Source organism: Cotesia glomerata, linkage group LG3 (assembly GCF_020080835.1).
Source record: "Cotesia glomerata isolate CgM1 linkage group LG3, MPM_Cglom_v2.3, whole genome shotgun sequence".
Lineage (NCBI taxonomy): Eukaryota > Metazoa > Arthropoda > Insecta > Hymenoptera > Braconidae > Cotesia > Cotesia glomerata.
The window spans coordinates 9,189,529-9,216,652 of record NC_058160.1 but is presented as its reverse complement, the minus strand read 5'-3'; the positions used below and the strand labels follow the sequence as shown (position 1 = coordinate 9,216,652).

The window sequence follows — 27,124 nt, the reverse complement described above, 5'->3', positions numbered from 1 at the left end:
TGAGTATAAAAAATTCGCGTAAAAAAAATTATTAAAATTAGTCAAAACATTGAAAGAATTTATCTCTATATACCAAAGTGAAATTCCATGTTTTAAAATATGTTCATCAATTAGGCTGTCCAAAATAATTAATACGACTAATCAAATAAATTCCTAACAAGTTTATTTAGTATAATAATTTAAATTCCATATGTATACATAAAAATATATTCAAAAACAATTTAAAATTTATTTTTAAAAATAAATAATCAGAGGAGAAAATTAATTAAAATATTTCTTCTTCATTATATTATTATTAATTTATTTTCCAAAAAAAATATAATCTAAAATAAAGAATAATGTGATATTGCGAAAGTTAAATAATTGAATAGAGCTTTTTCACCGTCGTGTGCGAATTCTCGCTGGATGAATCATTCTCGAAGCCACACAAATTCCATTGGGATTCCAAAAGTGCCATTTTCTCCCGACTATTCCCCTTCTATTTTATTCTTCTTTATACTCATTCGCCTTTTTTTCTTATTTTATATATATATATATATATATATATGAACATTGAACTGCCCTATCAGAAGTATTTTAGGCATTATATATACCAAACATTTCTCTACCATTCCTGTCACTTTTCCTCCTATTCGCGATATAACCATTGAAAACTTGATCTCTTTCTCTACACTTGCTTATTATTATTGTTATGAAAATATAGATATTTACTCGGGATATGAACGTGTAAAAAACGTAAAAAGTATCAGTGATACAGTGTAGGTGGGTATTATCGATAACGATATCGCTCGATGCCAAAAAAGAATAAAAATAATATTTCAGAAGCTTTAAGTGATTATTTGTATACCGAGATAATATCCAAATATTTTTTTCAATAATAAATTTTTTTACCAATAGAACCGAGATAAAAAACAATGTATATAAATATATCACAGATTAAAGCGTATATTTATGTAGTAAATAATATATGATATTTCATATTTAAGATAGAAAAAATACTTATTAATTTTTGTTATGAAAAATCCTCTATCGATCTGAGATAGCGAACCAATAATAAATTACAGAGATAAATACGAGATAGAGGATTTAGAATCTTGTAAAACATTATTTTTATTCCTCAATCAATCACCAAACTTTCATATTTTTTATATTTAATGTCTTGGGTATTCAAATTAATAAGAAATTCTAAAACAAGTTTCAATTCATTAATTTATTAAATTTTTCCTTTTTGATTTTTGAGATAATCTTAAAAATTCCAGAAAAAGTTAGTCAGTTTTCATTAGAAAAAATTATTTAATGGAAAGAAAATATTTTTAATGAGTAATGTTTGTTTTTAGTCCTCGTCATTTCATATGAATTTTTTTTTCTTGTTCATTCTATGGATTTTGAGAATATATATAATAATTTTTTATAAAAAAAAATTTATACATTAATTTCAGCCTTCAAAATTGATCAAAATTTTCAATAGAAAATTTTTGTAATAATAAAATTCTGAAAAATATAAATACCAAAATTTATTTTTAATTAACACTCCTTGTCAATGAAAATCGCATTAATATTTTATTAATCGATTAATCCGATAACACATTAACCAGAATGTTGAATAATAATTCTAGGCATAAATAGAAAAAAACTCATTCAAATTTCTACAGAATTTCTTTAAATTGTTAATATAAGACAAGAATAAATAAAAATGATCATCCTGTTACCTATAATCAAATTTATAGCAATTCAATAGTAAGCTTATATACTAATTGCAAATATTAGCGACATAATAAGTGAAGGGAAAAATGAAGAGTGAAGAGTGAAGGCTGAAGAGTTGAGTTTTTTACACTCTGGCAGACAGATTGAAGTAATTATTTTGAATAATTCACACGTGCGATACAGCCACTTGGCATTTAACCTCATATCACATCGCCCGTCTGACACGATACGACTCGAGTAATCAAAGCTGAGAGCGCGATATAGTTTAGTTGAGTGCTGCGTGGTATCATATATATATACAATATACACAGTAAGACTTTAAGTGTGTGAATGAATACTCATCATATATAATAATAACTCGTGTGCTGGCATGGATAGACATTCAATCTGAATCTGTATGACGTTGAGTACAACAAATAGTTTAGCGAAAGTCGGAGCTAAATTTATGTGCACAGTGGTATAATGTAAGAAGGGAGTCTATCTCTTAATTAACTCTCGTGTTATGTGGCTCACACCTATCGCGACTCTGTCGACTGTACAACCCAGACGCCCCTTATCTTCTCTATTTAGGATTAATTTCCTTTTAATTTCAATTAAATAAAGGAAATTCCTTTGGAAATTTTAAAATTTCTTTAAGAATTTTTTTTAAGAGAAAAATTTTTCCCCGTGAATTAAAAATTAGAATGAAAAGAAAAACTTGAGACGAACTAAGTTGGTTGGAGTGCGTGTCTGGGACGCGATACAGAACTAATTTAGCTAATAATCGTTGACGAGCTTAGAATCTCTCCTTCTAAGAGGAGCGGGGTCCTTTTGCGGGCGCAGTGTCGGGTAGAGCTTTAATTACACGCGGAATTCGACGAGCTTTAATTAGCTTGTATACACTGTCGACGGATCAACGAGACCTCACCCTTGGGTCTAAATAATCCTCGACCTCTCTCGGTCTTTCTCTCTCGCATTCACTTTCCACACACCCGATTGCAGCTCGCTTGTCACACGTAATCACATTGGTCCCTTGAAATAATTAATTATACCAAACTTTTACCACGTACACTGATTAAATTCGTTATTCTACCTCTCATTTTACATCATATCTATTCCCTTTAACTAAAAACCCACACACGTATATTGTGTATTACATGTATGTTATTATACGTATGAGCTCTTCCTCTGTACTCTTCGCTTTAGTACAACAGTTTAATACATAAATTATTTCCATAATTGCCAATAAAATTTTTTAATTAATTATTTCTTAATCGTCTTGTTAGCAAATTATTTAATCATGCATTATTATTATTATCTTAATTTAAGAAAATAAAATTTAAAGATTTATTTTAAAAATTATTATTTCTTGAAATTTATTTATAGAACAAAATAAACTTCAGATATTAATTTAAAGGGTAAAATTTATTGGTATATTATTAAGAGATATAAATAAAAAAAATAATAAATAAGAGGGCCAAGTGTCGAGTGTCGTAAATAAAACCTTTATCTAAAATACAAAAGATAAATTAATCTCCATCATTTAAACGACGATGTCGCCTTAACATATATCTATATTTATAACCACACAACTATTTTCGATACAATAAAAAACAACTGTATTACTATAATATATACTGCCAATATAAACCCATGATTCTTATATTTTGATGAGGTATAAAAGTAACCAAAATGTGTACATTCTATTTGATTCTGTTAAATAAAACATCCATAAAAAATACTATCAGTCGATAAAAATATTAATTACATACACCGAATAAAAGGCTCTTATGTTATGTGTGTTTAATTTGAGCTTCCAGGTTTATTTCTTCATTTTTATTATTTTAAATTTAAATTCTAAGTAAAACGTTAAACGAAATCGTTAAGCCACTTGTAACTTATTTATCACGGGTTTAATGGACGAATATTAGGGTAGAGTGTAACGAAAGATTTTTTTCTCAGCGTTGGTCCTCTAATGTCTACGCTTTTAGTCTCCTTTCTTTTACTTTCCTTTTATTCACTTAAATATACTTGACACTCCGGTGGTCATCTACGCATTTATTATGTTAAAAAAAAATTCTTACAAAATTCAAGTACTAAAAAAAATAGTAAGTCTAAAATTTCATTTTAAGAAATTTTTTTTCTTAATAAAATTATTAAAAATAATTTTTTTTTTCTTTTTTTTTTGAATAATTGAATTGATTTTTGTACGAGTCTTCGAAAAATTAATTTTGTACGCAACAATTTAATTGCAGCAGGGATCAAACCCACGCTCTTTAAATCGACTGCAATACACCATAAATGTATAATAATAATATTAATAATAATAATAATAATAATAATAATAATAATAATTATTATTATTATTATTATTATTATTATTATTATTATTATTATTATTATTATTATTATTACTATGGGAATTAATGAATGTATAAAAATGTATACAGAAGTGAAAAAATAACAAAAATGATAAGATAAAAATTTTATTTAAAAAAATAAGGATACTTTGAATTAAGGTCTTAGCAGAGGCAGTATACATATACATGTATGTGAAGCTGTAGTAGGTTGAACGGAGCAAATCGTGAGTCTATCTCACGAAGGACGACGAGAAGGCTATAAATTACTGGTTAATATCTCATAATTACCAAGCTGAGCCAGACTTCGGGAATGCCTTGTGTTGGTTGTTGTACGTAGTGATGAAGTTTGTTGTAGATGTGATGAAGATGATGATCATGATGGTAGTATGGTGGCAAAATAAAATAAAATTAGAGTAAGATGGAGCAAGTTCGGAATCGATAGATAGATCCAGGCATTCGAGTGAGAAAAAAATTACTGAAGAAAGGTAAATGGTCTGTATACATATATGTGTGTATGTGTGAGAGAGAGATTAAAGGAACAGGTATAGCGGACACCGAAAATGTCTTCTGGAATATGTCTTCAGAGAGAAAGAATGGAGAACGATAAAAGGCTAATGAACGACAGGAACACGGAATAAAATATTTTAAAATAAAAGCGAGTTGGGAGGTACAATTTAGTCTCGGGCGAAAGGTTAAGACTCAGGACTGAGATTTAATGCGTGTGATGACGGGGTTCGTTTTGTTTTTAATTTTAAAATGAAGGACGGAAGCGGGAAATTTAGTTTTCGTTGTAGAATTTAATTATTTACATTTTGTTTATTCAGTAAAAAAATTTTTTTAAATTAGTTGATAATTAATGAAAAAAAAAAAATATTAAAATTTTTTTAAATTTTCAGTATCGCGACCTAGATTACGAAATTCTGAAGAAAATAAGTACCCACATGTCTTATTGATTAATGAATTTTGTTAATGAAAATCGCATTAATATTTTATTAATCGATTAATCAAAAATCAACCTAAAGCAGATTGAGTTGTGCGACGCGTCATTTTACACGGAAATTTATCAACATCTCAAATCACCTATTAACTATGATGATGAATAATAATCTTAAGCATAAATCTAAAAAAACATTAAAATTTTTCATTTTTTCAAATGATTAAGTTTTAATTTTATCTCTCAAACTATACAAATATTCTAAAATCAATGCGTGCTGGAAGGTACAATTTAGTCTCGGGCGAAAGGTTAAAATTTAAGTCAGATTTAATGCGTGTGATGACAGGGTTTAGTTTTGTTTTGAATTTCAAAAAGACCGACGAAAGCGGGAAATTTGGTTTAGGTTTTAGAATTTAATAATTTATATTTTGGGTATTGGTTTTGTTTGTTTGTTTGAAAATGTAAGCGGATTAACGGGGATTTGGATTTATTTAGAGATTTAGACATATCGGATGAGATTTAGATTAGATTTGGATCTGTTTTATTTGGATTACGATTGCGAATGAATTGATCGGAAATATGTTTTCACGATGTAATGTATAATTCTCGTGTCCCGAGCTAAGCGGAGATATTATAAAAACTAGTCGGTGATCTCGCTGATTATCAGTAGTATAACATGACAGCTTATACCAACATCTCTATTTCTGTTGCGGGTTTTATTTTGTTCTGTTTATTTTATTTTACGGAATATTATTTATCCCTTGGTAACGAATTTTTTTAAGCGTCGAATTTTTTTAGCAAAATGTTTCAGATAAATATTTGTTTTAAAGCTCGAGAGACTCGTAAAAAAATTATTTATTGGCCTGAAATCTTTTTTGAGCTTCAATGTTAAGATAAAAAATCATCCGAGTATTTTTGACCTCTATAATTTTTGGTTTGAAATTAATAATAAGATATTTATTTATTTATTGAAGCAATTTTTGATAAAGTCAATTTGTTATCAATTTGACAGGCTTTTTAAATTGTAAGTCAAGTGATTGTGTAAAAGTAACTCGTAATAAAATGTAATCAAAGCTTCAATGAATTTTTAATGAAATTTTTAATTTATCAATTACGTTTTATGATAATTTATCTTTTATTGTAATTTTACAACCTGATAATGATAACTCTTGTTTTTTCGAGGGAATGAGTCATAATTTTATCGTACATTTTACATGAAGTATTCATTCATATATTTATTGACAGATTTAACAGTTGATCAGGATTTTTTTAAATTGTTAATTGATTAACGAGAAAAAAAAATATTTTTATTTTTAAAAATTGTTAGTATACTAACGGTATACCGCGACTTAGATTATGAAATTCTGAAGAGAATAAGTACCAACATAGCATATTGATTAACGCTCTTTGTTAATGAAAATTTCATTAATATTTTATTAATCGATTAATCTAAAATTGACCTACGGCAGATTGAATCGTGCGACCCGTCATTTTACGTGGAATTTTATTCATATCTCGAACAACACATTAACCAGAATGTTGAATAATAACTCTAAGCATAAATAGAGAAAAAAAATTCATTCAAATGACGAATTTCTTATTTTTTTTTAAAAGACTGATAATTTTATCTAAAAAATTATGCAATTTATTCATTCATAAATTCGGTCACTTAATCAATATAGTATATTACATACCTAGGCCAGTAAAATAAGAAAAGTCTCAGATCACATGTAATTGTTGGCCGAGGCGAAGCCGAGGTTGACAAACATGTGATCTGAGGCTTTACTTCTTACTGGCCAAGGTGTGTATACTATTTTTCTGCTCGACGTAGTCGGAATGTGGCTACTTTGTTTAGCGCAGCGGCCAGAAAGTTGCCACTTTCCGGCCGGAGGGCAGAAAAATAAATTCCTTATCAACAAAAAATAATAATAAATTAATCGAGTAAAAAATATTGAGTCATCACAAGCGAAATAAGAAAATAAATGAATAATTTAATTCTCCATAACAATAATTGTTTTTTTATGGGGACCGGCGTGACATTGTACAGACGATGCAATCGTTGATTGTCGAGCAAATTGCACTGGGAATGTCTGACGACACCCCGTTGCGACAGACAGAGATCGAGGGTGATTGACGTGTAGTACGAGAATGGAACACCAGACACTACACAACAACTACGGACTACAGAATATTATATAGTGTATGGAGTAAATGAAAGAGAGTGTAGTGAGTGAGTATGAGACTTTATATGCATTCCCTTAGTATTATACGGCTCCCTTTTCCTCCTTCTACTTCTCCTCATCATCGCTTCATGTTCATGTACATCAGCATTATCTGGGAAAGTTAGTGGAGACGATGGAGGGTGACATATGTCTGTGACACGCGTCAAATCCGTCAACTCTACTCCAGTGCTCTCGATCTTATAATCGTTATTATTTCCGGTACATCCTGTTATAGACGTCGTTTGTATGTTAACTAAAGTTTCATCGTCTAGTAATGATTAATATTATTTATCAATTTGTTGAGTAGTTGGTTGAAGTTAGTCATCCATCAAAAATCAGGAAGGACAACCAACAGGGACCCAAGGGTTAGACTTCTACAACGCTGCGGGTGTGGAAATATGGGAAATTAATTTATTAATTGATTCTCAACTACTGTTCTAACATCATTTATGATCTAATCGTTTTTTTTTTTCATTTATAAAAAATAATTTTTTCATTTTATTACATATTTTATGACTCAACATAGCAATCAATATATTATTTGAAATGTTGATAAAATTCCGCGTAAAATGACGTGTCACACGACTTAATCCGCTGTAGGTCGATTTTTGATTAATCGATTAATAAAATATTAACGTGATTTTCATTAACACAGACTATTAATCGATATGACATGTTGGTACTTATTTTCTTCAGAATTTTATAATCTAGGCCGCGATACTCACAATTTTTAAAAATAAAAATATTTTTTTTTTTTTTTCGTTTATCATCAACTAATTAAAAAAATTTTTTCTACTGAAAATTATGATTAATTTCCAAGTCTGCAATTAAATGTATGAATTGACCCCTATAAAAAAAAGTTTATCAGCAAACGTTGTTCAAATTATTCATTACTATTTTTAACTTTTCATGACAAAACAATAAAAAAAATTAATTAAAGCTAATATTTACTCAAGACCCATAAAAAAATAATAAAAAAATTCACATGAAATAACTACAAAAACAAACATTACTCATTGTTGATTCAGAAGATAATATAAATTACACCTTCACTTAAAACATCAAAGCACAAACTCAGCATCAGCAGTAGCAACAACATATATATGTATATATATTTTATATGTACAGTATCTGCTGTGAATAGCATTTGGGTGTGTTACACTACATGGCAATAAATGGGACGTTGCATCCTCAGTAGCTGGATATAATGCTATGCAAGAGATTGTCGCCTCCTTTCATACATGTATACAATAATAATAACAACAACATGGAATACAGAAGACAATTGCAACAAAACGTAAAGCGGATATGCAGAGAGCGTATCTTTGGCAAGGAATACAGAGCAGGGCACAGCAGTAGAGTTCCATTCTATATCTCTTGGTATCTTCCCTCGAAGACAAGACGAGAGGAGCTGATGAGAAGGGCAAGACGCAAGATTTACAAAGTGTAGGTAAACTTTCCTCTGGTTTGCTCCTTGGGAGCTGGGAACCCGTGGAGACACTTAAATATGAAGACGGCAGGGCTGTTTGCAAACCGCTGACATCAAACGGAATGGGTTTAGTTTTGTTGTTCGAATAATAAACCCACTACAAGGACGGACCATTTTCCGAAAGCTACACATTTAAAAGCCAAAGCTTCTTTATCTTTATCTTCATCCCTTCTGTCCTTATTTTATGTGCCGATACAACGGTAAACATAACACACTACATAACGCAACACCGCAACTCTAAACACTAAATTAAATATTTATTATTCTACTTTATCTCCATCGGGGACAAACAACCTTTCAACCCATTCCCTTCGCTACCCTTATTTTGTCTTCATAAAATCATAATGGGTTTCAAATGTTTCTTTAATGTTTTTGGAGGAAAAATTCTACCTGAATTGAAAAATTTTTGAGATAAAATAACAAATTATGATTATTTGAAAATAGAAGTAATAATTTTTTTTTTAAATAAAATTCTTGGGAAACATAAAAAAATTAATTTAAATTAAAAAAAAAATTTTTGATTTATAAAAAAATTTATTTGGATAAAATTTTATGCTTTAGAAATTTTTAAAAATGGTTTTGATGGTCAAAAATTTTATTTTTGATCAATTTTTTTAAAAATTATTTTTTTTTTGTGATTAAATTGATTTTTTAATGAATTTTTGATTATTATTATAATCATTAAAAAATTTTAAGTAAATAATAATAATAGTAATAAATAAAAAATAGAATTAATCTAAAAGCATATAAAAAAGTTGATTAAACATGAGTTTGTTATTAAAGAGGAAGCAAGTACTAAAATTAAGGTGTAAAATTGAGTTTGTTGAACGAAACGAAGCTTAACTCGGTACTCTTTACTCTAAGAGTAGCTGAAGCCCCCTCGTTCCTCCGGTTCCTCCTAAAACAACTTTACATCAATCTACATCTCCATATAATGCCCTAGCATAATTCTCTTTTCGCTGGCGCTCTAGTCTCAACACTTTACACTTTACATTGTTGAGCAATTGAACAACATTTTATAACTTCAGGCTCGAGTTTAAGCTTCTCTGAGCTCCGTAATGTAGATTACTTTCTTCCTCATTGTCAGATTACAAATTTTCACAAAATTTTTCTTTCCTGAGTTTGTAATTACAAACTTTATTTTTATTTAAATTAATGAATTTGAATGAAATTTTGTGAAATTTCATTAGGAGAGGTTGAATTTATTGAATAGAGTGTAATAGGACTGGCAGGGAGAGGAATGAAGGAATACAGAAGCCGGACAGGGGCAGTGTATGGGCGATAACGAGAACAGGCAATATCGACACGAATGAAACGCGAGAGGATTAACTCTCCCAGTTTAGTTGTGTACTACAACAACTAAAGCTCAAAGATGTAAGTGTGTGTCTGCATAAAGCACCGACAGTTGGACGGGCTGTAACGCGTGGATGTTGATTAAAAGCTCGCCGAAGCGTGCGTCCATAGACCGGCTCGGTGATAGAGGGATGAAAAACAAAAATAAAGGCTCTTTCACAGAGGGCGAAGGGTGGAACTCTGGAGTGAGAGTTTAAGATAAAAAGTAAAGTTTCGAGAGATGTTTCACCAACGAGCATTTACCCGGTTTCCTCTTCTCTCTCTGCTACTGTACCAAGATCTCCCAGTTCACTATTCAAGATAGTTAACAAGGGATAAGATGTGTATTGTCTGTTTTCATGAATTTCGCGACGCGATGACGCGACCTAAAAAAACATTTGTGAAAAAACCATCGTATATTATTATCTATATCTATATCTATCTATATATATATATATATATATAGGAGACTTTCTATAAATATAGTCACTCATCACGATATCTCTGGAACTATAAGACCTAGAGACTTGAAATTTGGTAGGAATATTCTTTCGCCGAGTAGAGGTCAGCTAAGAACGGATTTTACGAAATTCCACCTACAACCCTAGTAGAAATAATCGAGTTTTCACTGGATATAAACCAGTAACTGGCCAGTGATATCCAGTAAAAACTTGAAATCGCGCCACCTACAACTAAGTCATAAACATTGGTTACACCGACAGTGTATCTTTACTAGTGTGTGTGTGTGTGTGTGTGTGTGTGTGTTTGTTTATTTTTTTTGTTAACCTGTACGCATCATTATAGTAATTATTATTAATAAACAGTATAAATAAATCCAAATTAGTGTTTATTAACGTGTAAATAATTTCCAATATATATTTCAAAATGGATGCAGTGAAAAAAAATGACACATTATACAAATTGCGACTGTAGGCATTAAAAACAAATCTCCAATTCAAAATAATTTTTTTCTTATTCTATTGTTAGATTTATTACACGGAGAGAAATTTATAGGAATCTTTCCAAAAATTATGGGAATGGTTCCTATAATAAAATGATCATTATAGGTATCAATCCTATGCTCATTATGGGAACCATACCCATAGTTTATTGGAAACATTCCTATACAATAATGGAATAGCTTCAATATATTATGGGAATGGTTCCTATAATATTATAGGAATGGTCCCTATATTATTAAAGGAATGGTTCCTATAATATTATAGGAATGATCCCTATATTATTAAAGAAATGGTGCCTATAATATTATAGTAATGGTCCCTATATTATTAAAGGAATGGTTCCTATAATATTATAGGAATGGTTCCTATGATATGATGGGAATGACGCACATAATAATATAAAAATGTTTATGTTCATAATAATGAAGCAATCACATCAAAATATAAAGTAATTATATATTTTTTGCTAATAAATTTTTTTTTGTAAATAAAAATTGATCTTTCACTAGAGTGAAAAAATTTCTTTTTCATAATTTTTATTCACGTGTGCACTTAATATTAAATTCTTTATTCCAACTCAGTTATTATTGTGTTAGATAATATTGAAAAATATTGTAGCAATTCTAAAGTTCCTCTAATAAAAGGGATATTTTCTCACTATACAATTAGAGGAGCAAGGTAGATATGGAAATTCATTGTTTATTTTTACAATTTCATTTTATTTTTAAAACAAATTATTTATTTACAATACATACGTTGAATATTTATTAAATCCACCTTTTGGGTATGTAACTTATATTATTTATATGAAAAATATTACTTATTTTACATATTTCAAATGATGTTATTGGGAAGCAAGTAAAATTATCGAAATTACTAATAATTTTAAATGGTTCAAAGTGGTCATCGAAGTCACAAATAACTTGAATTGTAATGATAAATATCTCAATATTATTAGGCATCATTAGTATAGTATTATGGGAATGGTTCCCATAATATTATAGGAATGGTTCCTATAATATTATAGAAACTATTCCTATATATTATGGGAACTATTCCTATATATTATAGGAATCATACCGATATTACAGTTATAATTATAGGTATCGTTCCTATAATTATAGGAACCATTCCCATAATTATAGTAACATTTCCCAAAAATTATGGGTACAATTCCCATAATTTAAGTAATCGCTCCTAAAATGGTATAGGAAAACATTTCATTAAAATTATAGGAATGATTTCCATATTTTTCTCTCCGTGTATTAGTCTATCAGTCTAATGATATTATATATTTTATAATGTACACATAAATGAAACTTTTTTATATCATATCGTTTATTAAACATTATTTTGCATTTATTTGACAATTTTAATAACGCCTAATAACCTCAGAATTTGAAACTGACAGTTTCACTAAAGCCGCCATAATGTTTTGTTAGATCTCTAGTAAAACTTGCCAGTTACTAGACAGAAACTTGATATTACACTGGCCAGTTACTGGTTTAAGTCTAGTAAAACTGGCCAGTTACTGGCTAAAAACTTGATTTCATTTCTACTAGGGAAGGGAGGTTGCGGGGGCGTTAACAATGAAAAATTCCCGTTTTTAAATTATAGCTTCTATCGACTCTAAATTTAGTAGGAATCTTCTGTAAGAGATGTAGAAATAATTTATAAACAAATATCTCATCCAAGAGAGGGTTGCGGGGGTGGTTACTAACAATGAAAATTTTTAATTTTCAAGCTATAGCTCCTACAGACTCAAAATTTTGTAGGAATTTTCTGTAAGTGATGTAAAAATAATTTATAAATAAATTTTCTGATATCCCACCCCACAGGGGGTTGCGGGGCTGGGTATTAACCCGTTGAGGACAGACTTCGAAAAAATTACGTTGAGGACACACGGGGCCCAGTAGACCCCACTCAGCAAAATAGTTCTTATTTCTTTCCTATATGATGTATTGACTTATAATTGGCACCAAACTTTAATATAATATTCCCGCTAAATATCTTAATATCCGGGGACGTTGATAATGAAAAATTCCCGTTTGTAAAATATTGCTCTCATAGACTCCAAATTTGGTAAGAATCTTTTGTATGTGATGTAGAAATAATCTAAAAGCGGATTTTATGACAACCTACTCCCAATATGGATTGCGGAGGTGGGTGTTAACAATGAAAATTTTAAATTTCCAAGCTATAGCTCCTATAAGTTCCAAATTTAGTAAGAATCTGCAATATGTGAAGTAGAAATCATCTAAGCGCGGATTTTATGACAACCTACTCCCAATATGGATTGCGGGGATGGGTGTTAACTATTAAAATTTTTTAATTTCCAAGCAACAGCTCTTATAGTCGCCTAATTTGGTAGGAGTTTTCTATTTGTGATATAGAAATGATCTAAGAGCGAATTTTACGAAGAATCACCTCTAATAAGAATCGCGTGGGCGGGTGTTAACAATAAAAAATCTTAATTTCAAAATATAGATTGCGGGAGTGGGTTAACAATAAAAAAATCTTAATTTCCAAAATATAGCTTCTAAAAGCTGTAAATTTGGTAGGAATCTTTTATTTGTCATGAGGAGATCATCTCAAAACGAATTTCAAAAAATTCTACTTTCGATAGGGATTGCGGGGGTAGGTGTTAAAATCTAAAATTTTAATTTCCAAACTGTAACTTCTATAGACTCCAAGTTCAGTAGAAATCTTCGTGGATAATGTCAAGTTCAGCTGAAAATGGATTTTCTCGAATTCTAACCCTAAAAGGGATTGGCGGGGGTGTTAACAATGAAAATCTCCCATTTTCAAACAATAGTTTCTATGGACTCGAAGTTTTGTTGGAACCTTTTATTTATAATGTAGAAATCTTCTCGAATAGGATCTTACGAAATTCTTTTCAAACATAGGAGTACGGGAGTGATAATTGTCAAAAAATTCATATTCTTCAAATACAGTTCCTATAGATATAATTTAATAGAATCTTAAGAAAAACAGAAAATTACAGGTATCACCTTCAAGGTGATCATTATTTATTTTTGGACGATAGCCACGGGAATGGTATAGTGATTGCACATTGAAAGTTATAATGAATATTAGTCAGAATAATCACATGAATAAAAGGGACAGGCCAATCCGATGGAATTTGGAATATGTGCAAGTCAAAACAATATTTCAATTAAATTTCAAATCTAGATCTAAAAATACAAATCTATTCAATTCTAAATATAATTTTAAGTGCCCAGCGACGCGGGCGGGTAACAGCTAGTTATTTATATTATTAAGAGAATAAGAAAAATTTTGTCTCCAGAATAGGCATGTAATAAAATCAGTTTTTTTAAAATGAAATTTAGTGTTATTGCAAAGTTCTTGTTTCATATCATTCTCACCGATAGTCAATTTATTGTGATAAGTATTTAGGTTGAATTCGAAAATGCTCTATCTCTAGATACACAATTTAAAAAGGCCATTCGGCAGCCGAAATGGAAGTAGATTTCATGATAAATAATAAAAATACTACTACGGTTGCATACGAAAAAAAAAAATAAATTTCTGTTTAATTAAACAACAATGACGTCAAAACGAATGCAAAAGTAAAATTTCAATAAATCTGTCTGAGAAAGTAGGTGATTTTTGGCCTAGAAGTGAAAATTTTTTGCGATTTTGAAAATTTTTGAATAGCTCTCATTTCTAAACTAATTGACAGATTTAGCTCATCTTAGAACTTAACCTCGGAAATCATCCTAAGAATAAGTATGTTACGTTTTATTGAGATCCGTATAGAATTACGGGAGTTAGAGAAGAGAAAATGCTGATTATATCGTATATATATATATATATATATATATAAACTTTTGAACCATATGCATTTTCTGAATCCGCTTGACACGAGCTGAGTCGAAATATAGCAAAATTTTTCAAAAGTTCCATCATGAGGACCAATGCAATAGTTAGATTTCTATGAATTCTACTAAAAATGACCTTGTATCTTGTGAATTATTGACATTTTTAAAGATATAAGCTCACCCCGACATTACATTTATCGAGACCTTTCATTTGAGTACCCACATCAATTTTTCATATATTTATAAATATTATATATATGTATATATGAAAAATTTATCAAAATGCATGTGGGTATTCAAATAAAAGCTCTTGATGAGTGCAATATTGGGATGAGCTTATATCTTTAAAAACGTCATTATTTAGGAAAATACAGTGCAATACAACAAAAGTCTTTATTTAATAAAGTAAAATTTTATTTATTTATAGTTCACAAGTCGTGGCAGTCACATAGTGACTGCAAGGTTGCTAGTTATTATTATTATTATTATTATTATTATTATTATTATTATTATTATTATTATTATTATTAAAATTTTTTTATAAAAATTAAAATCAAGATTTAAAAAAAGATGTGACATTGATGATATAAATCTTTTATGCTGACGTTTTGCATGAACGAGTAAATCCAATAGCGGGTGTTTAAATGCATTACATTACATTATACGTCTACGTAAAAAGTAAGATGGAATAAAAAAGAATGTAAAGAAAAATAAAAGTAAAGCCCGGATCTAGCTCGCGAGTGAAAATTGAAATGTATATAAAGTATGTATAAGTTTGAAAAGTAAAGCCCCGAAGAATAACGAATAGCGATCGAATTTAACAGCAATCGAGCGTGGTCTAAAGGTATCCTTTACGAATATATTTACATGGACTTAGTAAGAATCATCTGCAGATTGGTAAATTTTGGATAACTCGTATATTTATCAACTATTTCATTTTATTTTTTTTATTCTTTATTTTTTCTAAATATTTATAATTCCGTATGAGGTTATTTATGTGTTTCGAGAACTCAACTTGAGTTGAGAGGAAAGATAACAAATAGATCGAGAGCATAAATGAGCAAGAATTCCCACGGGTTCGACGCTTCTCTGTAATAAGTCTTGATACCTTTCTGTCAGAGTTGAGTTTGAAAAAATGTTACAAGGCCAAGAATTTATCTCCAAGTTACCCTGGAGACTTTGCTATGTTTAAATGAAAAATAATGGCAATCAAGAAGTTTATAAGTCTGATACCGGATTGCATTAAGGGTAAAAGAATTTTTTTTTTTATTATTTTTGTAAAAAATTTTTTGATCAAAGTAAAATTTAATTTAAAAATTTTTCTGTTTGATTTAAATTTTTTTTTAGAATTATTTCCATCCATTAATGGCCGAACAAAAAAACTTAAATGAGAATATTTATAGTCAATGTGAACTGTATACATTTAACGCCCTGCATAATGTATCTATTAGCCTAAGAAAACATTAAACAAGTTCTCAAGTCTAAGTTTATTATTACATTATATGTATTGCGGTATTTTTTGGAAGCAACAAGAACTTCCGGGCACGAGATCTGTTTCCTGTCGTTCTCCGAGTCAGTCATTTTTAACCCGCGTATTTATATGTTTTGCATGTATCATGATGATAATACATACATTTATACATATATGATGCACGTAGCTGTCGGCTATGAGTGCTATGAGAATGAAACCATCCAAGTTATTTTTTTCCATGTCGTGCGAAATGCAACACAACGCGGACGTATGCCATCCTACGCCAAAGAAAGACGAGGAATGCATCAATTCGCTCCACTATCCACTATCCACAACACATATATCTATATGTATTAAGTCTCTGCATTCTATTGTATTATGTATTATATTATACTATATTTTATTATATTTAGTATACAGAGTGTAGAATGTAGAATATAGAATATAGAATATATGGGGAACCGGATATTCCTGAGGCCCTACCGTCAGCTGAAGAATCCATTGTGCTTATTAAATATTTAAGCTCTTTTTTTTTGACAATCCTTTCAACGCTTTCGGACCCTTCATTTTTTTTAGTTTGAAAGTTTTAAGTACCAGCTAGTTGGGCTAATGTAATTTACAGCTTAAAATTTTAATAATAATAATATATAATAATATCACAAGTTTGAAAAATTATTATTATTTTTAATAAATAAATTTTCAAACTTTTTTGTATTAATTAAAACTAGCAACCTTGCAGTCACTATGTGACTGCCGTGACTTGTGAACTATAAATAATTAAAATTTGGCTTTATTAAATAATGACTTTTGTTAAATTGCACTGTATTTTTTTAACTATTGACGATTTTAGAGATATAAGCTCATCCCGATGTTATACTCATCAGAAGCTTTCATTTGAGTACCCACATGCATTTTGATATATTTTTCATATATAAATATATACAACATATATAAATATATGAAAAATTGATGTGAGTACTTAAATGAAAGGTCTTAATGAGTGTAATATCGGGATGAGCTTATATCCCTAAAAATATCAATAGTTCACAAGATACAAGGTCATTTCTTAATTATGTATCTAGAGAAACACAGTAAAAAAATTTTTTGTCAAATTTAACACAAAAATTTGTGTTGATGACTTTTTTTACACAATTTATGTTGAATCAACACTCTATTGTGTTGAATCAACATACTAAAATGTTAAATTCTACACAAATATTTCTACACTTTACACAATGACGAAAAATTTTTTACTGTGTAGAGCATTTTCGAATGCAGCCTAAATACTTTTTATAATAAATTGATCATCGGTAAAAATGATATGAAACCTTGGAAAGGCACAAATTCAAATCAAGACCTTTGCAATGACACTAAATTTCAATAAAAAAAACCGATTTTATTATATGACTATCCTGGACAATTTTTCTTATTTTCTTAATAATATTAAATATCAATAAAAATTAAAAAAAAAAAGAATTATCCTGCTTAAAAAATTTTTTTTTCATTAAAAAAAAAATTTTAAACATTATTTAAAATGAATTTTCTTAAATTTACGACAATATTAGTTGTCGTGCAAAAATTCCATCAGTAGTTTGCGAGATTTTTGGGTCGACAAGTCCTAACGGTATCCCGTAAATTAAGTGGACAAATTAGTGTCAATGGACAAGAAGCCGGTTAAAATGATTCTTTAGAGTATTAGTGTCTCTAAGCGGTAAACTACCAGGAAAAAGAGAAAGAAGAGGATAAATATAAAGACAAAAATGAAGATTAAGATGAAGATGAAAAAAGCTAAACTCCTGAGGACGGGTGCAGGTACGAGTAACTTGATCATGGGAGTTGAAATGGACCAACTTTGAGTTAAAGTTGTTAGACAGTCGCCGAAATGATATCCTTGCGGCATATTGCGGTTCCAGGAGCGCGAGACAAACTCTTGTTATTTTTATCGAGCTCGGTGTGGGAACAAATTAACATTTTGCTGAGTCAAATGAGACCGACTACAAACTACAGTCTACAGTCTACAGTCTAAAGACTGCAGATGAGAAGAGTACACAACAAAACATTATTTTACACAGTCTTTAATTTGTTTGTTTGTGTGGACGATCATCATCACATCTCAGATTGTTGTATTGTGCGTGTGAGGGTTATTTGTTATGTACGGTAACTTTTAAAGCGTCTCCACTCATTCGAACACAGCTGCCGTGACCACGAGAATCCGCCGGACGTTTTGTCCCTTTCGGCTCCTTCATCTTCCGTCGTCATTAACCGTGTACCTTTATGCTTCGGCTCTGGACCCTGGACCCTGGATATTGTAGGATCCAAGCCTCTACTCACTGCCGCACCGCACCGACCCAACAAAAATTTTAATTTTTACTTTTATTTCTTCCCGCAAATTCGAAATTTAAAGTTTCCGCCTCACATCACTTTTTTGACACATATCAGCTGCACTTAAAAGTATTTATTTACTAATTACTAATTTATTGAACATAAATAATTAATTTTTTTTTTTTTTTATTAATTAAATTAGAACTAAAAAATATTTTTAAAAAATTGCACTTCAAGTTTTTCAAATCTTCTAAATGTGGAATTTTTTTAAATAGAAAAAATTAAAAAAATTATTAGATGTATGCTAATTTTCGAAGAAAAAATTTATTTTTGCTTGATGGCGAATAAAATGTTATAGAATGAGAGCAGCATAAGTATAAAGGGACTGCAGACTGGATAAATAAATTAATGAATTTAGTAGGACTTATTTTAACGCCGGATAAATCATTAGAAGGTTCGTATGGTTGGTAGTGGTGTGGTGGTTATTTATTTAGCGGCGAGGGTGAGGTGATTGATGGCTAAGAGAGTATTTTTAGCCGGCACGGGGTACTTTTTAAATCCGTAAAACGCCTCGAAAAATACAATGTTCGGCTCCGGGCATTTATATAAATTAGTGTGTTAAGTAAATATTATCTCTAATCTTTCACTGATTTATAAAATATTTCCTTTTTTATGGGAGTAAATGTTACAGTTTTTATTGAGGAAAAAAATTAGCTTTGCTTTGAAGATTTTTTTTCTTTGGTACTTGAGGTTTAATTTATGGAAGGAATGTAATTTTGAAGATCTAAAGAAAATTAAATGATATTGAAAACTTTTTTTTGAGAGTTAATCTTATTTTTTAACTTTTTTTTATAAATGAGCATTAAATAATTTTTTAATTAATAACAAAAATTGAATCATTATTTCTTGAAATTTTTACAAGTAAAATTTTTATTTTTAGTTTTTTAAAAAGATTTGTAAACATAAAAATCATTAAAACTAATTTAAAAAAGTGATTTCTCCAAAATATTATTATTATTTTTGTAAATTCACCTTGAAATAAAATAATTTAAACAAAATAAATTTTTAAATATTGATTTTTTAATTTTTTTACTCTAAAAAAAAAAAAAATAAAGAATCGCAAATCAAAAAAATTTCCAATTTTGTTTTTAAAAATTTTTCACCAAAAAAAAATTTTAAAAGCACTCAAAAAATCTACAAGTCTCAAAAAAAAAAAATTTCTCAAAAATGTTTACCGTCCACCTAACAAGCAACATGTAAAGTAACTCGAATGTTTATTTATCCTGAAGCACTTTCACGTTTAAAATAAACAAAAACACTTGGCCGAAGAATATAATAACAAAAAGACCAGCCGATAGCTTATTGACGAAAAATATTTACTAAAAAGTTAATCATGACAATCCTTACTATGCGTATATCTTCTTTCTTCTGTAACTAAAACCGCTGAGTCAGAGTTCTGCTCACGATCATCATCATCATCATAAAGTCTTCTTAGCTCGGCATTCTTAATTCTTCCCATGAATTCATTATATGATATTATTATTTCTTTTTAACTGATTTAATATCATAATAAAAGTGATTGGTGGCGTATCTGCAAAATTCGACACGACCTCCTCGTAGTTAAGATGCGAGCTGTCACACTTTTTATTTGTCATTGTCACTGTAAATAGCAGGAGCTTATATTTAGTATTGGGCCTTCTATAATACAGAATACATCCTACACTACTTAACTCGTAAAGATCAAATTTGACGAGACGTTAACGCTCACTTTGACACTGGCCCCTTCTTATATTCTCAATTCTCAATTCTCAACTCCGCAGTGGATATAGAGGCATTATATGAATAAAGACGCCAATAAAAAGCTTAGTATAAGAAACAGCTGGTGTCTTTTTTATCCGGCAAACAAATAACTTCATACTAATACTAATACTGATGCCAAACTTATTTCTTCTTTCTTCTTTCTTCTCCTGTCCATAGATATATAAAATAATGCTCACACCCTTCTGTTCATACTGCAGACTTTAGACTTTAGACAAGAAAGTTTTGGTCAGACAGCTTCTGCAGAAGTCGCTACAAAACTCTCGGGGGATTCGTTGACCTTGTCCATCCCCCATCTTCCTTCTATTCTCAAAAGGTGTTAACGATCAGTTTAAATACTCCTAATGGATTTCGCGGTGAACAAAACACCTACCTCCCATCTCCTACTGCTTCTCGTCCTCACACACTTAATTATTATTTGTTAAGGCAAATTTGCTTTTCAGATTTTAAATTAACGCAAAAAGGAAGCGGGGTTAGTTAAACAATAAAAAATTTGAATTTTTGGAAAAGAAGTCTGTATTTTTTTTTTTTTTTTTTTTTTTAATTAAATCGATGGAATTTAACTGTATAGAAAAACGAGGAATTAATAATAATTGCAATTTTTGAAATAAAAAATAGAAAAATTACAAATTTAAATTAATTTTTTTAGAATTGAATTTCAAGTATTGATTCTTCCAGTTTTTTAATTTATTTCTGACAAAGTCCCTACTTTCAATAATAGTTTTTATAGACAATAATAATTATTTTGAAGTTTTAATATTTTTTTATTTGAACTTCAAAGAGAACAAAAATTTTTTCTATGCAAAAAAAATTTTTTTTTCAACAAAGTTGCAGCTCAGTGAAATTTTTTTTGGACTACTTTAGTGCAATTGATACACAATAGAAAAAAATAAAAACAATGTTGATCAAAATAGACCAAAATTTTTTTTTTAAGAAATATTCTGCTTGATTAAGAATAAAATAATTAAATTCTTCAAAATTTTTTCTTTTGAATCAAGATAATTTTTTTCATCATAAAATTTAAACTTTTGGAATTTTTTCAGTCTATTGGCTTAAATAACTCAAAAATACTCGTTACAATTCTGTATTAATATTTTCTTAACAATATAGATTTTCTTCTGTCCATTTAAACGTCCCTCGACACGTTAAAAGGTCTTAGATAATTAAAACCCGCTGGCATACTAGAAACACTTGTTAATCGGATGTACTCAGGCTCGTTATTTAAAAGTAATAAGTTACAAGTATTATTACTTATAAGTTAAAACTTGTAAGAGCCCATTAACTCGGTTAGTTCGAGGTACCAGTCCAGAGCCAGTGAGTCAAGAGTAGACGTTAGATATGGCTATGGCTAACAAACTCCAGACTCTTCTAGAGTCTAGAGGAGTTTTAAGTCGGCTGGCGAATAAAATGGACGTCGAATTAAATCAAATTAAACGAAACGGATGATGTTTGTAAGTTTGTAAGGGAAACACCGAGATTTTATCTCCGTGAGGTGAATCATTTTCTGCAGATCCTTTCTCACTTGTTCGTATTAATATAATACACTGAAGACTGCACCAGGCCTCCGGGAAAAGAAGAATAACGATAACAATAAAAATAACAAGAAGAAAAAGAAGAAGAAGAAGAAGCAGAAGGAGAAGAACGTGTTTGAGCGTGTTGAGACCCGCGAACTTGATCCACGTTCATTTTTTGTTCTTGTTACCTTCGTAAACGCAATTTATACAGTCAATTAAATGGTGAATAAATAAACTACGTGGGATTTTTGTCGATCAAATTATTGATGAGACCCATCAGAAGGTGATGAAGAAATTTTTTTATTTTTTAAAAATTTTATGTCCTTAAAAAATTGAAAAAAAAATCCATTTTTCTTGGTTCAAAATTTTTTCTCTTCCATCCAGACAATTTTTTTGCTGTAATTTCCAAAATAATAAATTTACTTTTTTTTTTTTTTTTTTGAATAAATTCGCTCCATAAAATTCCTCGCAAATTTCCGATAAATTACCATAAAAAAAGAAAAAAATTAAAATAGATTTGTTAGACAAAAGATAGTAAAAAGTAAAATCGGTAAAAAAGCTTGACGAAGCTATTATTCATAATTTGATCCGGATAATCCGTCTCCTGGCTAGTTCCTTGTTCCTCAACTTTTCCTTCCTCTTCATTCTATTTCTGCGTTGGGTAAAATTTTTCCAACCCGAACAATAGGCCGTTTTGTTCGGATGGGCTACTTGTTCTTTGTCGTGCCTTCAGCTCCTTAAATGGAGCTCCTCTTTATTTAACTTTATTCAGCATGATGCCACCCTGGTTGTATATTACTGATTGTGAGTGAGCGAGTACCCAAGATGTTAGTGCTGGTGAATGCTCCAGACAAGACACCGGTGCCAGAGACGGAGAAATATCCGTGGAAGTCACGGATGAACCGGAGAGGGCGAGTGATTAACGATCCAACGGAATATCGAGCCACTCTCTTGCTATTACGAGCGTAGTTATACTCCTCCGCCACTCACTTACTCATTTATACACACATATATTTTATATATTAGATACATCTATTCTATCTCTCCCTTTATCCTCATTCGCGTGACTATTCGGATCTTCGCCGATTAGTGGCATTAGTTTCATTCCCACAGCAAAAATGCTTCATCATTAACGAGAATTTTAAATTTAAAATGCTCTGCTTCCTTTCTGAAGACTTTTACGCCGAAAAATACCTTCGCGTAACTTTCTCTTCTAAAAATGGTCATCATCTGAATTAATACACCGTAAAGATTCTATAAATCTCGGTTTCGACATGCCAGGATCGAGCTAAATAATTTACAGTGGCGAAGAGACACCGAGCGATAACTGTAGCGCGGAGCGCGCAGGGTTCGAATCTCGGGCGGGGTAAACATTTTTAATATTTGACAATCAATTTTTTTTTTTTTTTTTTTTTTTCAATGTCAAGTCAATTATTTAAATTGAGGATTTTTTAATGAACTAACGGGGATATTTGATTAATAAATCGTGAATTTATTCACCTGTAATTACTGAAAAGTTAATTAGACTATTAAACGTACATTAGTTTCTCGAAATAACTTTGTGCAGACAAAGTAATGGTGATGAACAATAAAAGCAATATAACATTAGCTTGAAATTAAACGCCGACACGTTAATGAGAATGATGATGGTGAATACTGAACAAATTAATATATTCCCAGTGAATAATATTTATGGAAAGAATTTAAATTAAAGTCACCTCTAATTTAAACTCGTTTGTTAAATATGGCTTACATTATATTTTATGGATGTACAATACACTCGAGATATTCATTTATGCATGTAAATTTATAATGGACACGTATTTATTTGTATTTATACAGAATACAGTGTAGTGTCGGTAGAATAACATAAAACATAAAAAGTTGTAAAGACAAGCGTAAGTCAAAGAAAAACCTCATGATTCCATTCAATATTCTTTTTCTTCTCATTATTCTTACTTCTTTTCTTTTATAGTCACTTTTTTAAATATTTTATTTCATTTCAGAATGTCAAATAACCACTCATTTATATTTATTCAACATTTTATAAATAAAAGAAACCATGTTTTCTATTGATGTTGCTTTCTTTGTTACTGCCATACTTAGCTTTTTATTTTCATTTATTTCTGTATACTTTTTTTATTCTGTATATATTGAGTAAAATAATACCGAGCAAGTACCTTTTCCTTTACTTCACCAGCATAAAATCGCGAACTATGTGTATGTGTGTGTGCAAGTGTGTTGGCGGTGTTACTTTCATCTTTAGCCGCTCGCGCTTTAACGGTACTCAGTAATGGATCAATTAGCATCGTATATCGTTCAATTTATTATCTATCAGTAAAATAATTCACTTGCTAAACTCTTTGCGAAATCCATTGGTACTTAATACTATCAATTATATTCATTATTTTTTCTTACTTTTCAAGGATTAATGCACATATACGTTATTACAATTATTATTTATATAGATCAAAGTGTATTCAATCTATTTATAGAATTTAATAATAATACAAGTTTAAAAATTTATAATAAATCAATTTTTAAAAATAAGATTTTTTTAAATAAATCTATAAATTTTATTTTTCTTATAAAAATAATAATAATGATAATAGTAAAGAGTTACTTTTTTATTAGACTAATGTAGTGATACTAAGAAATAGTTTTTTTACTTATAAAAATAGTTGAAGAATTCATGGGCGAAAAAACTTTTTTGGTGCAGACTTGTTGAAAAAAAATGAAAGATTGAATGTGAATGAGGGGGGGAATGAATAAAAAATTAAAAAGTCTTAAAGACGTATAATACGATGTACAGATGATATATGTGAGATATGGTGTACGAACGATAAATATAAATCCGAAAGTCACCCGATTTATTCGCTGAGTTTCAGGCCTGATTTGCGACGTTCCCTTTCTTTGCTCGTACATGTGTGCTCGGTACCACCTTTTAATCTCTCTCTCTCTCTCTCTCTCTCTCTATATATATACATATATATATATATATATATATATATATATATATATATATATATTATACATTGATACAGTGGTGGTAGTCTAAGAAGAGGAATCAGCCTGAATTTATAGCCGATGAATCGTGCGCTTTGTTCAGCGCTCACAGGACAACTAAACGACTACGATGTCCCAGCGAACGATGTGATACCATAGGATCGCGATCTCTCCCTTTCATTTCATTTCATTTTACTTATACATTATTACTTACATTGCTGTTAAGTATACAGTATATGTGATTGTGTTAAATAAGGGTGGCCTGGTTGACGCATGACAAGACTCAGCGACAAGGTGAAATTTTTATGAATATTATCTGTGGAATCTTTACAATTTATATTTATATATTGCATGTCGATAATTTATTTCTTTATAATTATTTTATTATTATTATCTATATTATTAAGAGAATCAAAAAAATTTTTTTTCCAGAATAGTCATATGATAAAATCGGTTTTTTTAGTGAAATTACTCTAAATACATAATTAAGAAATGACCTTGTATCTTGTAAACTATTGACATTTTTAAAGATATAAGCTCATCTCGATGTTAGACTCATTATGACCTTTCATTTGAGTACCCACATCAATTTTTCATATATTTATATATATTACATATATGTATATATGAAAAATATATCAAAATGCATGTGGGTACTCAAATGAAAGCTCTGGATGAGTGTAACATCGGGATGAGCTTATATCTTCAAAAACGTCAATATTTAAGAAATTACAGTGCAATTTAACAAAAATCATTATTTAATAAAGCAAAAATTCATTTATTTATAATTCAAAAGTCACGGCAGTCACATAGGGACTGCAAGGTTGCTAGTTATTATTTTAAATTTAAATTACATAAATTTGACAAGTTCATTTAAAATTTACTTACAAAAGAATAAAAACATTTCAATTTAAATCCAATGAATAACAATATCAATAATACGATAAAAATTGCTAAAAGCTTTTACAATTTTTTTGATTTATTACTAAATCTCTATAACTCCAAATGTTTTATCCAAATATACATATAAAGTGAGAGTGTAAAAGAGATAGAACTAGTGGTCTTTTTATGCTCTGCGGTCCCTTTTAACATCCGCGAATCCCTTTCAGTCGGACGCGCGCAAACGAAAGCGAACCGATTGGTCCTATACTATTTCATCTGTATAAATGTATATATAAATATGTGTACTCAACCACATATTAATTTTCATTTATCCATTTCCCCTTTGCAAAAAACTCCTTGAAACTAAATTTTTTATTCACTTTAATCTTGAATTATTATTTCAGCTTTTGCTTTAGCTTCAAATTTTTTTGCTAAAGCAATTTTAGTTTCAACGATGTTCAGTCTTTAATATTTATCCAAATGTCGCTAGAATTTAATAATTAACTGTATTCATACCAAGAATTCAATTTAATATATATATTTATATTTGTCTATTTCTCTGATGAATATTTGTATTTCTATTCAAAGAAATTAAAGTAAACTATCAATTTAATTCTTTTCCCCCCGAAATTATTTATAAATAAATTATTCTATGAAAGAAATAATATAAAAATTAATATAAATCGGAAATATGTATTAGCAGGAATTATCCTTCACGCTTGTATATGTACCTGAAAATATAAAATTGTCCCGGGTATACATTTACGTCAAATAGAATCCACGACACCACCCGGGATGGCATTTTCCATCTGCACCCCATCCCCTTTTACTCGGTCCATCTCTCTTTCTATCTCTGGCTGTGCATTGTTGCTTCCGGGATAATGAACGTCATTTCGTAATACAAATAACAATGACAGAGTTCCTGTTGCATCCCGTAGTGTTGAAATCCCTTTTACCATTTTGTTTTACATTTTTCTTTGTTTATTTCACTTCACACTTGTCGCTACCTTTTTTCTTCAATGGAAATTTTCGTTATTTATTATCATATTATATTTTATTTCAATTTTCAAATTTTCCGATTGTTTTTACAATTTATCTTTTCAGAGTTTATAAGTAAACTCAATTATTTTTATTTCAATAAATAAATCGATGGAATAAATTAATTTTTGAAAATTTATATAATATTTATGTTAAGAAAATTTTTTTGATAATTATCGAAAATTAATTTTTTGTCAAAATACAACTGTCAACAACAATTGTAAAATTTTAAACGTTTTTTTGGCATTG

At 29.5% G+C, this 27,124-nt stretch overlaps 1 protein-coding gene across 1 annotated transcript in view; it reads right to left on the bottom strand.

The window, feature by feature from the left end:
* Positions 1-27,124, bottom strand: part of LOC123260564 (glypican-6) — a 72,505-nt gene that overhangs the window by 44,364 nt on the left and 1,017 nt on the right. The gene's annotated exons all lie outside the window — the stretch shown is intronic.